This window comes from Trachemys scripta, chromosome 22, assembly GCF_013100865.1.
Source record: "Trachemys scripta elegans isolate TJP31775 chromosome 22, CAS_Tse_1.0, whole genome shotgun sequence".
Lineage (NCBI taxonomy): Eukaryota > Metazoa > Chordata > Testudines > Emydidae > Trachemys > Trachemys scripta.
Window position 1 is genome coordinate 3777347 of NC_048319.1, and position 13303 is coordinate 3790649.

At 42.7% G+C, this 13303-nt stretch overlaps 1 protein-coding gene across 5 annotated transcripts in view; it reads right to left on the reverse strand.

Moving 5' to 3' along the window:
- GNG7 (G protein subunit gamma 7) overlaps positions 1 to 13303 on the reverse strand; it is a 131053-nt gene that overhangs the window by 52836 nt on the left and 64914 nt on the right. For 2 of the 5 annotated variants that reach the window (XM_034755531.1, XM_034755530.1), the window contains exon 3: positions 105 to 130. The exons of the other annotated variants lie outside the window; for them this stretch is intronic. The gene's annotated coding sequence lies outside the window, so the exon portion shown is untranslated. The remainder of the gene's footprint in view (positions 1 to 104; positions 131 to 13303) is intronic. 5 annotated transcript variants of the gene reach the window in all.

Genomic DNA, 13303 nt, shown 5'->3' on the forward strand with positions numbered 1-13303 from the left:
TGCTAAGACCAGAAACCAATACTATCAGACATACATGTATGCCATGAAACCACATGCCAATTTTAGTTATACAAAAGGGCACAAAATGGCCAGCGTGTACATACCTTTCCTCACTGTTCCTGGATTATTCCTGAAAGAAAAAACATTGGACATGAGTGTTACCTTGAAATGATCACACAGAACTAGTTAGCATCTAGTGCACACTTACACCCTTCACAATGGAACTCAGAATGTTGCAAAACGTTGCCGTCTGCAACATCAGATACTGGAAGTCCCTGAGGTTATAGCAGCCTAATGGTATCTGATGGCACAAACTAAAACTTCCATGAAGAAGGGTCACTTCAGTTGCACAGCATTCAGTAAATCGCTTTCTAGCCAGGGGCTGAAAGTCAAAATGATAGAAGTGATGACCAAAGCTGAAGGAAGCAATGAGACATCCAAGGGCAAGAAGGTATTTGGGCATACAGCAGAGCCGATGCCTGAGGCACTCCATGTTGGCAGGGATAAGGGGGCAGATAAAGGACGTAACCAGCATGACTCTGTAATACTGTGCATTTTTCACATAACCAGCATTCTTTAAGGAGTCCGTCTTTTCAAAAATTTATTCTGCTTCATAGTTTTTAAAACACAAGAGGGAAAGAATGAATCAAGTGTATTTACCCACAGCTCCGAGTAAGAGATTTAAGCAAACTCAGTTGGCTTTGCATGGCATTAAAAATTCTTAATGAGACTACTATAATTTCTAAGCAAAACTTTTAAACCAGAAATTTCCACTTGTCAACACTGAATATGTCAGATACCTTTACAAGCTAAAAAGCTTTGTGTACTTTCAACTTTGGGCTCTAGTTTTAAAAACGGACTAGCAGAGAACGTGGAGCAAGCTGAAAGCTGGAAAACCATAACCTTCCTATCAAGCAAATTAACCTAAAATGGAACAAGTGACAGGGACATCATTACAGGAACCAACCTGATTTTCTGGCATGCTGTTTTATTACATTGAGTAGTGGGGGCAATGAAGGCAACAGGAAATTCATATCCCATGATCAGCTCACTTGTAATGGCCTAGGAAAAGGGTGGCCTTAGAAGGGATTAATGGAATTTTACCAGTTTACTCAAATCATTTACACAAAACACATTTCAGAAACACGCCAGTACTCCTGAACCTTATGAGCCTATGTCAGAAGACCTTAGCTTGCTATCCTGCTACAGGTTCAATCTGTACAGGAGCAAGTTCGATACCCAATGCAGTCTCATACATCCTTACACATGCATCTTGTGTTAAAACATCTAATTTCATCTTTCCATCATTTTTTACCGGTCTCTTTTTTAAATTAGGAAAATCTAACTGACTGGTCAGTTTCATCTGAGCTGCACATTCTCATGCCGTAGCTGAATTCTATAAAGTTTAGTTTGTACACGCAGCACAAAAAAACCTTTTCAATATAAAACGTGTTATGGAAAGATTTCTATTAGCTGTAGGCTTTGCAAAAAAAACCCACCTAGTTTTAAAAGAAAAAACTTTGAGACCAAATTTGACCTGGCCATGTCCCTTTAATCCCCAATTTGCATTCTTTCAATTTAAAGTTCTAATTTAACTCGTTAAAAAGGCGCAAGACACACAGGTTTCTATTGCAATTGTCAGTGTTGCTAAAGTGACAGACTGAAGACAACCAATGGTCTATCTACTAGAACAGTATCTAAGAGCAACCAGTGTTGGATAAGTTACTGAGGAAGGCACAAACTCCCTGAGAATTCACCTAGCTTTGTCATACTCCAAGACAAATGAGCATGATCACTGGCTACTGAATTTTTTTCATCCGGGAGAGCAAATTACAGTAACTCCCCACTTAACGTCCTCTCGCTTAACGTTATTTTGATCTTATGTCCCTGCTCCATTACAGAACGTGCTCGTTTAAAGTTGTGCAATGCTCTGCTATAACGTCCTTTGGCCGCCTGCTTTGTCCACAGTTGGCACCCCCCTATCAGCTCCCCTATGTGGCCCCCCCACAGTGCCTCCAGCCAGCCGGCGGACCCCGCGGATCAGTGCCTTTCCCCTGCCCCCCACACCTCCTGCCCAAGGCAATCAGCTGGTTTGCAACGTTCAGGAGGCAGGAAGGAGGGCAGAGGAGCAAGGATGCAGCGCGCAGACTCCCCCTCCCTCCCCTGCCCATGGCAATCAGCTGGTTTGCAGTGTTTGGGGGGGGACAGGGGGAGGAGGCTACGTGCTGTGTCCTCACTCCTCCCCGCAGCCTCCTGAACGTTGCAAGACAGCTGATTGCCACGGGCAGGAGACAGGGGGAAGGTGCTGATCTGTGGGGTCTGCCAGCAGGGGGAGACACTGGGGGGGTGTAGGGGAGTTGATGGGGGGCTGCCAGCCTGTTTAATACCTGTATTAATTGCTTGTTTAAAATGTATATAATGCCTTTTGTCTGGCAAAAAAAATTGCCCTGGAACCTAACCCCCCCTCCCCATTTACATTAATTCTTATGGGGAAATTGGATTCGCTTAACATCATTTCACTTAAAGTCGCATTTTTCAGGAACATAACTACACCGTTAAGTGAGGAGTTACTGTACAATGCAAAAAGTTACCAGCGCATTTTTACAACTAAAGTACTACTGCCATCTGCCAAGATGATTTCAACTAGTGTAATGAACTCTTTGCTCTTACAGCGGATGGAAACTGCAATCAGTACCTGCTGTTACACGAATACAAGATATGGACAGTCCAGCATTTTCTCAGGAACTTTCAAATCATTTTGATAAGATCATCCCACCCACCCTATTACAGTTTACACCTTAAAATCTGATGCATAAGCATATGAGAAACACAACCAGTGTCAGGTACATGTACCAGTACCCAATATTTTCCAGTTTCAAGGAAGAGCCCATGTTCATTTCATGAGGAAACACTTTCAACAATTCAGCTAGTTGAGAGTGGTTGGAGATGAGGAAAACGTATTACAATAGGTAAAAACAGCCAGACACACGTTTAAATTCTATGTGGTTTGGTGTCAAATTTAATTTGTAGCACTGAAGTTAGTTGATCAAGATTGCTCAGCCTCGGCCAGCGAAATGAGGTTTCAATTCTCTGGAGAACTACTGTAAATCTCAAGAGAAGGGTGGGGAGGGGGAAACAAAAATATTTGTAAAAATTAATGGGATTCTTTCCACAACTGCTAGAGAATGTTTTTCAGGCATTTAGCCAACACTGCTTCAGAGAGTAAAAACGCATGTGGGCTTTTCACAGCTCTGTACTGGAACATTCAAACAAAAAAGGCAGGCTCAGAGAGGCAGCTAGGCAACAGTCACTTTGATGCAGGAAAAACTACGTCAATCGGCTGCATCACTGCTGAGGCTCTGGGGTCGGGGAACCCTCCTACAGCGGATCACTGCCCACACAGTGAGTTCAGTTTACTGTTCTTGTCCTCAGTTCTATAGGCTCAGAGAGGGGAGGAGGAGGAGGAAAAGCAAAAGCAAAGCATCACTTTTCACTTGAGTGAAAGGACAAAGCTGAATCACACACACACTTACACACACACGAGTAATAAGGCAAACCAGTGTGTTTGTAAGGTTAAATAAAAAGGTAACACTGCAAAGGACTGAACTGTTGCATGCTAAGCTAATCAGGAGTTGAACATACTGCAAGTTACCATTATGTACAGGTTCTTCTGAATTCCACCTTGAGACCTCAGGGGGTGGGGGGGCACTGAACAAAAAAGATACAACAAATCCCACATCCCCTTCTGCGTCTACACAATACAGTGGCAACTCTGTCGAGACTCCTGGTTTAGTGTATAAAAATTAGGCAGGATCATTTTGGTCCTCATGCTGGTCAGTCCCCTCTCGGATTGAGATTTCTCCAACTTGCACTCTGGCGAGTATTTCTATTCAAACAGAGCAGTTCATTTACAGCTTTAACACCAAGCTTTTCTGTGCAATTTCATTTTAATATAGGCCATTAACTACCTGTTAGAGACTTGTTTTACAACCGGCTCCCAACTGTCTGCAGAACTTCATTTAAGCATATGAAAAAGGCAGGACTTAACTAAACCAGACGTGCAATTTCTAGCAATCATGTTTTACTCAGAAAACTGATTCTCAGTGCCTCAAATGACAATAATTAGTTAAAACAGGACTGAAGTCTCATTTCCCCCCCTCTATTTTAACCCTTTCTGATCTCCAGAATGAGTCTGGTGATAGTCTCATGGATGCAGATCTAAAGTTCACCCCACTAGTGTCATAATGCTGTAATGACTTACTGAGTCATTCCAGGACAGACTTTTTCTCTTATTCATCCTGGGAAAATGAAGAACAGCAGGAGAAAGAGGAACCACTCAGAAAAGCAGGTCACTACTCAGAATACTGCTGCACCTTCATTTGCCACAGGTACCAGACGTATCAGATTCCAGATATGGACCATGTTGACTTGTTAGTGGCATTTTTCAACAGGTCAGAAAATCTGAGGTTGCTAAGTGGTGCCATAGAAGATTATTATTGAGAAATTCACAAGTTATTTACAACCATTCACGGAGTTTTGCTGTGAGACCATACAGATGACTTTAGTCTTGGTCTGTGTGGCCACCAGTCTCATGCAACAGATCCCTTACATTAAAAAAAAATGTGATATTGACAACAGAACTGCTTAACTCCCAAAGCATATGGACTCTGCTATGCCACAGTTTTGTTCCTGAGAGTAAGCTAGCATCAGCGTTGCACAAACAGCATCATTAGTTCTGAAAATAGTCCCCAGAGTGGAGAAAGCTTGAATTTAATTTAGGGACATTTAAGGTATTTTTCTTACCACCGTTCAAAATAACGGAACGTTCTGTTTCTATAAAATCATTGGGAACTACTAAAACAATTTCCTCTCTATTGGTTGCACAGTAGTTTATTGCTGTAGGGTTGGTCATTGATGTTTAGTGATTAAAAAGACAACTGTTTCGGGAAAATATCTGCTTATAAAACATTATTTTGGACCCTGCAAACAGGCTAATCTTACCAGTGTCCCACTGAAGAAAATGTATTCATAAGATTCAGATGACACGTATTTTAACTAGAACTGTTTAGAGAAGACAATGCAATATCAGTTGTCTCTTCAACATGTGTTTTTAAAAGAGCTTTAGATAGTGAGCTCTTCAGGGTAGGGACTGTGTACTGCTCTACACAGTCAGTACCGAGCACAAGTTGGCCCTGATCATGCTTGATCCATAGGCACTACTGTAACCACGATGAATAATAATCTACATGCTTATAGAACGCTAGAATGAGAAGTGCACAGTTCTTAGCAGCAGCAGTTCATCTCAGAAAGAAAGGATTCATTTATATTTAGAAATAAAAGCAGGGCAGACGCCGTGGTTATTTGCTCCATCACAAAGCATTACATAACGTTCTCTGGAGAACGGCCATCATTACAAAATAAGAATTATGAATGTGTGAAAGCATAGGGGTGCATTGTCTTGTCAGTACCGAGTGGAGATTGTCAGCAGCTTGCAGAAGCAACGGTATACAGAGTCGCCATCATTTAAAGAGTAGCAAGTAACTGCACAGGAACCAATCGTAACACTGCAATTTTAGACTGGATGCAAAAATGGGCATTGGCATTTCACCTCAAGTTGAGTTTTAACTAGATTATACCTTGAACATCCAATGTCTGAACATTAAAATTAAAACTAAGGGTCAACAAAGGGACAGACTGTGTTTTGAAAAGATCCTGTATATGGGTGCATTGGAGGTGGCTGACAGCTGCTTTGACATTAACTATTACTAGGGCTAAAAACCATCAGGAAGAACATGCCTAAGTCTTCAGTGTCTTGCTCTCCTCCTCCACCCACCCACTTTATCCACCCCCTCTATAAAGTCACCTTCATGCTAAACCTCAGAGTAAAACTGCCACACATTCCACTCAGAGTGGGCTGTTCGACAAACTTTGCCTACATTTGTCAGCTGAGGCTGGTGAGTCGCACTGCCTACTCCCCCGACCTGGAGGAATCCATGCCCTGTGTGCAAGCCTCTCTCCACTGCACAGAAGGTTTTGTTTTTGCAGCAAAAGGTTCAGAGAAATAAGAAAATCCATCATCTGAGATTTGTATTGAATAAACCTGTAGACAAGAGGAAAAAAGAAACACGTGAGTGGCAAAGAGTTGAGGGCAAGATTTTAAAAATCCATTGGGACATGTGCTTCTAAATCCACTAGGTGCCTTTGAAAATCTAATCTTAATCCATGAAGCTATTCTCCTAAATCAGACTCCTTCAGATCTCAGAATCCTGAAGGAGCAAGTTCATACAAAAAGCCACTGATGTCTTTTCAGGGAATGCTGCATTTTGACCATTTTCAGAATGCTGTGACTGTTGTGGGTTATGAACTATAGGGCTCAGCATCCAAACTTGAGGCATAACCCTGTAGAGTGCTTTCAACTCCCACTGAGGTCAGTGTGGGAGGAGGGTACTTGGCATCCCACTGGATCGGGCCTTTGGGCTCATCCAATGATTTTAAAGAGTGATTACAAGCAGGGTGGAGGAGAAAGGCTAAAAGGAGAAAAAGCCCTCATTTCATGCTATGCGTATGGTAGTTTAGGGTAATTCTGGATTGAGAGAGCAAAAGGGTTTTACCTGAAAGAACAGAATAGGTCAAAGCAAGGGGCAACTTTCAATGAAGTTTTACTCAGACACCCTGATGATCTTTCTGGGCATTGTTTAAGGCTATGTCTCACTATGGGGAGAGGTGGGGGGGGGTCGATTTAAGATACGCAAATAGCGTAGCTGAATTCGACGTATCCGAGCTGACTTACCCCGCTGTGAGGACGGCCGCAAATCGACCTCCACAGCTCCCCCGTCGACGGCACTTACTCCTACCTGCGCTGGTGGAGTACAAGCGTCGATTTGGGGATCGACTGTCGCGTGCCGACGAGACGCGATAATTCGATCCCCGAGAGATCGATTTCTACCCACCGATTCAGGCGGGTAGTGAAGACGTAGCCTAAGATTAGTTAAATTCTTTGCCTGGGATGACAGATAAGGCAGCAGGATGCTGTAGCTCCTCCCTGCTTCCACCCTGTGTTAACACCTAATTTAGGATCAAAATAAGTGCTGCAATTTGAAGTGTGGGTAATTGTGATGGGGGGGATGTAATGTGAATGCCCCAGATAGCATCCTTACTATTACACAACTAGCTTGTAGAAAAGGGAAAAGGAGACGCAGAAAGCTAGGAGGAATTAGTCACTGAAGACTAAAAACACAATCAAAATATATTTAGTACATGCATCCATTCACCCCCTCCTTCACCACGCTCACACACGGGATTTCAATATTCCACAGACATTATGTGCGTAGCTGCCCAGCATTAAAGTAAATGAAGTAAAACTAATTCTCTGCCGGAGAATGTAATTGCTCTGACAACAGACAAGCAGCTCCCATGGAATGGAATTGAAAATATGAAGGCAGATGATCAGGTCACTAGGAAACTGCTCCCCAGCATGGTAGGAAGAGAATAATGGCCTCACAGCACACAAAATTTTCAATCTGGGATAAATGGTTAAACTCCAGTGATAGGAATATTGGTCTGTTTTTATTCACCAAGACTGGAAGGAAGCCTTAGCCAGAAATAATAGGCAAGTTACAAGAATCAGGAGTAATGAGATGTGTCTGTTCTGACCCCTAGTGTTTTGTCATCAAATGTAAACATCCCTCAATTTTGCCACTAATGGGCGAAACCGCCCCTGAAGCTCCCTCTATGCAAGGTCAGTTTCCTCCCCTTCCACACTACAGGTAGGAAGATCCTTCCATAACCTCCTAAGAAACAAAGTGAGCTATGTTACATTCTTCATAGACATCATCTTGGTTTCAACATTGGTTTTGAGCACAATTATCAGAGCCACAGCTGAACACCCAAAAGAGTTCAAGTTACTACTACTTCCAGGCCAACAGTTCAATGGCCAACCTGCTCTTAATCCTCCTCTTCAGTCTTCTGCAAAAGCGAACTGTCACTTGGAACAGAAGGTGCCCTATGCACCAACGGCCTCCTTTCACCCCTGCATTAAAGAGTTTCTAGATGCACCAGATCACCAGCTGCAGAGAAGTTACTAGATTAAAAAGGCTTGAGCATCTCCCCCTCCTCTTCCCATTCAGTAATTCTAGGCAAAGAAAAGAGCAGAAATTCCAGCCTTATCTACACTGGGGATTTACCTGTGTTACACTCAGTGACGGCCAGCAACAGTTGGGTTTACACTGGTGCAGCTCTCTTATGTAGACAGGCGATAAAACACAATTAGCACCAGAGTAAGCTTATGTCAGTTTCAAGAAGGAGTAAAGTGCCTCTGAGGTAAATTGTGGCCTACAGCATCTTAGCCTTTACAACAAGGGGTTGCCCCAGAACAGCTATGGCTAAAATTCCCAGCATACACAAGAGCTCTGTAGAATACTAGTTGCTCCAATTACAGTAACATCTGCAGCTATTTCTAGGGTGCTTGCCCATAATGTTAGTTATTGAGAGCTACAGGTGATGGCTAGTAATTTGTAAAGAATTTTGACAGTAGCAAATTTGCTGCTTACCAATGCTCAGAGAGCATTATGCATTCTTTGGCCTCATTAGTTTACAGATTCTGCGGGAGTGACTAATTACACAATCCCCCACACTTAAAAATACCACGAGCTAGTCCATCTGTAGCATCACAAGCTTGGGCACGAGACAGACTGGGATCAAGACTAGAGAATATGGGCACAAGACCATAGCACAGTGAGATAGCTAGGATATGAAAAGGGAAGCAGTGGATGTTCAGCTGGGCAATCATGAAGAGTCACGTGACGTCTAATGTGGCCACCAGTCACAGTGCATTGCTTCTCCTGTTGAAGATCTGTTCGAGAGGGACAGTTGAATAGCAGGATTTCTGACTCAATGCTCCTGCAAGCTCATTTTATGCTGTGGATTGGTCTACAGCTGAACCTTGTGGGAAAATACACACCATTTGAAAACAAACACCCATTAGTACCAGATGAATCAGTGTCAGTCAGCTCAGTCCCTGACTACTCCGATGCAGCAGAAGTCTGAGTCTCTGAAATGTCAGAGTAGGAGTCTGAAGCTTATTAATGCCTCATCAAGTGCTTGAATAGTCAGAAGAGAGTGAGGCAGTGGGCCATGTGCAAGTCAAGTCAGTGCCAAATAAGGGGCTGGCTGAGGATTCTGTTAGAGTCTCTAAAAAAGGATTTGTTAAAAATAAAAAGTTCATTTGGTTACAGCATAATAAGGCACAACGCACTGTTCAGAGTCTGAAGTAAGACAAACGGCAGCATCGAGAGAGACACCTTCCCTCAGGCCCAGTTCGACACTATTTTCTGTCATGTTATGAAGTTTACTTTTTAAAAAGAAAGAAGGAAAGAAGCCATCAGCTCACGGGGTTCTTCCAGTGCGATGCATGGGGCTAGATGACAAAGATCAGCAACCCACTGGCTGAGCGGTCCGTTCAAAACATAATTTAACAGAAAAAACATAGGGCAGAGGAGGCTTCAACGGGAAGGTCATGGCAAACCATGAAGCAGCAATTGTTTAAATACTACAACTAGACAACAAATACTCAAACTGAGTCACTGAAATGTAGCAACAGACACCTGAGTTCAGGTCTGGTTTTACTGGAGGGACCCTGCCAATGCCCCCCAACCTCCCCCCCCAAAATCAGAACTAGACCCAGGCACCCTCTCCCAAACTCAGCAGATTAAACAAAAACAAAAGCCTATTTATTTAAAGGTCACTTTAGAGCAGTGGTTCCCAAACTGGGGTTCGCAAAATGTTACAGGGGGTTCTCAGGGAAAAATTCCCTAATGACGGACAGAGCTGTGCCTAGGGACCCCACGCAGCATGGAGCCAGCAGCCCAGAGCCCCTGGACTTCCAAGAGCTAAGCAGATCAAAGCAAGCAGATCTATCACACTGAGGAGATTTCAACTTCAAGACTCCTTATAAGAAATGGAAAGGGAGGTGGATATTTTTTGCTGTTTTTAAAATGAAATAGGCAGCTAGTATTGTTTTTAAAATTATTATGAAGAACAAGTTTAAGCTTTCTTGTAATGTGCGTTGTTTGCCTGGACTGCTCAAGCCCTGAATGCTTGTGTAGAAGGAACTCTGAGTTGGCTTCTTAAATATCTTCCTGCTGTTTCACATCTTATACTCCTTGATGAAACATAGGAGCCTTGTCTTAGAACAGGCTTCTTCAAAGTGATACAAGCTACGAAAGTGAGATCCTGGAAGAACGTTGCCATTTTCGTAATGTAACAAAAATACTGTAATGATAAAAAATAAGTGTGTAATAAGCATGTCATAAAAACAAATGTTATATTTCCAAGATCACTGCTGTTATAATTTATACTCGGGTAATGGAGAAAATACCCCCCAAAAACGAATATTTCCAGGTTTCGTGAGACATGACATTTTACTGAAAGGGGTTCACCGGTTGTTAAAGTTTGGGAACCACTACTTTAGAGGTAGGTATCTCACTTCAAACGAGGGGTACTTTAAACCTGCAACAAGTGAATCATCACTGAGAGCAAAAGAGCACTTCCGTACTCCCCACCAAAAACAAGTCAAAATCTGATGCCAATTAAAATTGGCTGACAATTTAGGAACTGTATTGCAACAGTAAAATATGATGCATATTTAAACCTACACCTGCGTGGCTGAGAACTGCAGACAAGCGGTAAAGATATTCTGCTGCAAGGCTAAACACTCTGCTTTAAATGATACACTTGCTGGCATAGTGAATCAAAGCCAAGAATCTGATAGGAGCTGAAGAGCTCCTCACACCACTGCCAAAAAAAAAAAAAAAAAAAATCAAAGCAAAACCAAGAACTACATGAAGCTCTGGACTTCCGAATGGCATACAGCATGCCAGAGTCCAGACATTAATTCAGAGAGCGAGCAGCCCTGGGACAAGAGGGAAGGTCCTCTCATGGATCACGAACAGGTTAAAAGAGAAGAAACAAAGGGTAGGGGGGTTTAGTTGGGGATTGGTTCTGCTTTGAGCAGGGGGTGGGACTAGATGACCTCCTAAACTCCCTTCCAACCCTGAGATTCTATGATTCTATGAATAAATGGTCAGTTTTCACAGTGGAAAGAGGTAAATAATGGCATCCCCCAAGGATCTGTAACTGGGACCAGTGTGGTTCAACATATTCTTAAATGATCTAGAAAAGGCGATAAACAGGGAGGTGGCAAAGTTTGCAGATGACGCAAAATTATTCAAGATAGTTAAGGCCAAAGGTGACACTGAAGAGTTACAAAGGGATCTCACAAAACTGGGCAACAAAATGGCAGATGAATTTCAGTGTGGATGAGTGCAAAGAAATGCACGTTGGAAACCATAATCCCAACTACACACACACACACACAAAGAAAGATCGGAGTTATTGTGAATAGTTCTCTGAAAACATCTGCTCAATTTACAGCAGCAGTCAAAAAAGCTAATCAAGTTAGGAGCCATTAGAAAAGGGATAGATAAGACAGAAAATATCATAGTACCACTATGTAAATCCATAGTATGCACACACCTTGAATACTGCTTGCAGTTCTCGTCACCCAATCTCAAAAAAGGGCATATTAGAATTGGAAAAAGTACAGTGAAGGACAACAAAAATGATGAGGGGTATGGAACAGCTTCCTTATGAGGAGAGATTAAAAAGACTGGGACTGTTCATCTTGGGAAAAAAAAAGATGATTACGGGGGGGGAAGATAACTTTTATAGAGGTCAACGAAATCATGACTGGTGTGGAGAAAATGAATAAGGAAGTGTAATTTACGCCTTCATATAGCACAAGAACCAGAGATCACCCAATGAAATTAACACGCAGCAGGTTTAAAAGAAACGTAAGGAAGCCCTTCTTCACACAATGCACAGTCAACCTGTAGAACTCGTTGCCAAGAGATGTTGTAAAGGCCAAAACTATAACTGGGTTCAAAAAAGAATTCAATAAGTTCAGAGGATAGGTCCATCAATAGCTATTAGCCAAGATGGTCAGGGACACAACCCCATGTTCTGGGTGTCCCTAAACTTCTAACTGCCAGAAGCTGGGATTGGGCGACAGGAGGATGGACCACTCGATAATTGCCCTGTTCTGTTTGTTCCCTCTGAAGCACCTGGCACTGGTCATGGTCAGAAGACAGGATACCAGAATAGATGGCCCGTTGGTTGAACCCAGTATTGTCATTCTTATGAAATTACTGTAGGGGAAAAAATTATGCCACTTCATAACTGGAGCTGCAAAAGTGAAGCAGAGTTCACTGCTCCAACAACATTGTTTTCCTTAGTGTGTTCCACATTCCTTTGATGACTGCAGTCCATTAAAGTAAATGGAACATTCCACTGAACCATTCCCCAGCATGTAAAAATAAAATTGACACAAAGGGTGGCCATAGTAACCGTTAAGGGGTGGGGGTGGCAAAAACAGTTAATCTGCCTTCCCTTTGTTTTCAGATTTTTTTCGAATTAAAGCACTACTGTTGGTGAATGGTAAGAAATTAACACAACAGATTGTGGGGGGCTCTGATGTGCATTTCTACAGAACAGGAACACTTGTCTCCCCCCCCCTTTATTTTTTAAAACTGCCTTCAGAATGCTTGGGGCTAAAGTGCTATTCAGTGCAAAGTGTCTAATTTACAATGTTTTAATCAAGCCTTGTATCATCATCGGGTTAGGTATTATCAATATTTTACAAAGGGGTAAAACTGAGGACACAGTTACCCCAGGTCTCATGAAAGTCAATAGCAGAGGAATGAAACATGCAAGTCCCGTTTCTCAGGCCTCTAGTCCTTCACCTCCAAGCCAGATAAACGTGGCGCTGTTTAGTGTGTGCCTGGTGTCAAAAAGACCAGGCACTCAGCTCTTTTTAAACAAAGTGCCAATACACACGCGCACCGAGCCTATCTTTAGCACATAAAAACTTACTAAGCCACTTAAAGCTGAAACTTTGCAGGAGTTGCTAAAGACGTGGGCATGTCTGTCAATGTTAAGGTCATGCTGGAGTTCGTACAGAATATGGGCAGGGGAAAGAATCCTGCCCTGGGATTCCAGGTAACACTAAGGCCTTGTCTAGACTAGGATTTGAACAGGAGTAACATGTTAGTGACAACCTTCTCTAGACCAGGCATTTGGTCTAGTTTAGTCTCCTGAGGTCAGTAATACTTTGGCCTGATTCTGGCTGTTGGGTGGGGTGTGGTAGTGGCTGGCGTTTGACCACTAGCACAGACCACTAGACAATGAGCTGGTGGTCCCTTCCGGCCTAAAACTCTATGACTTAAACATGTGTTAGGATATGTCTTCA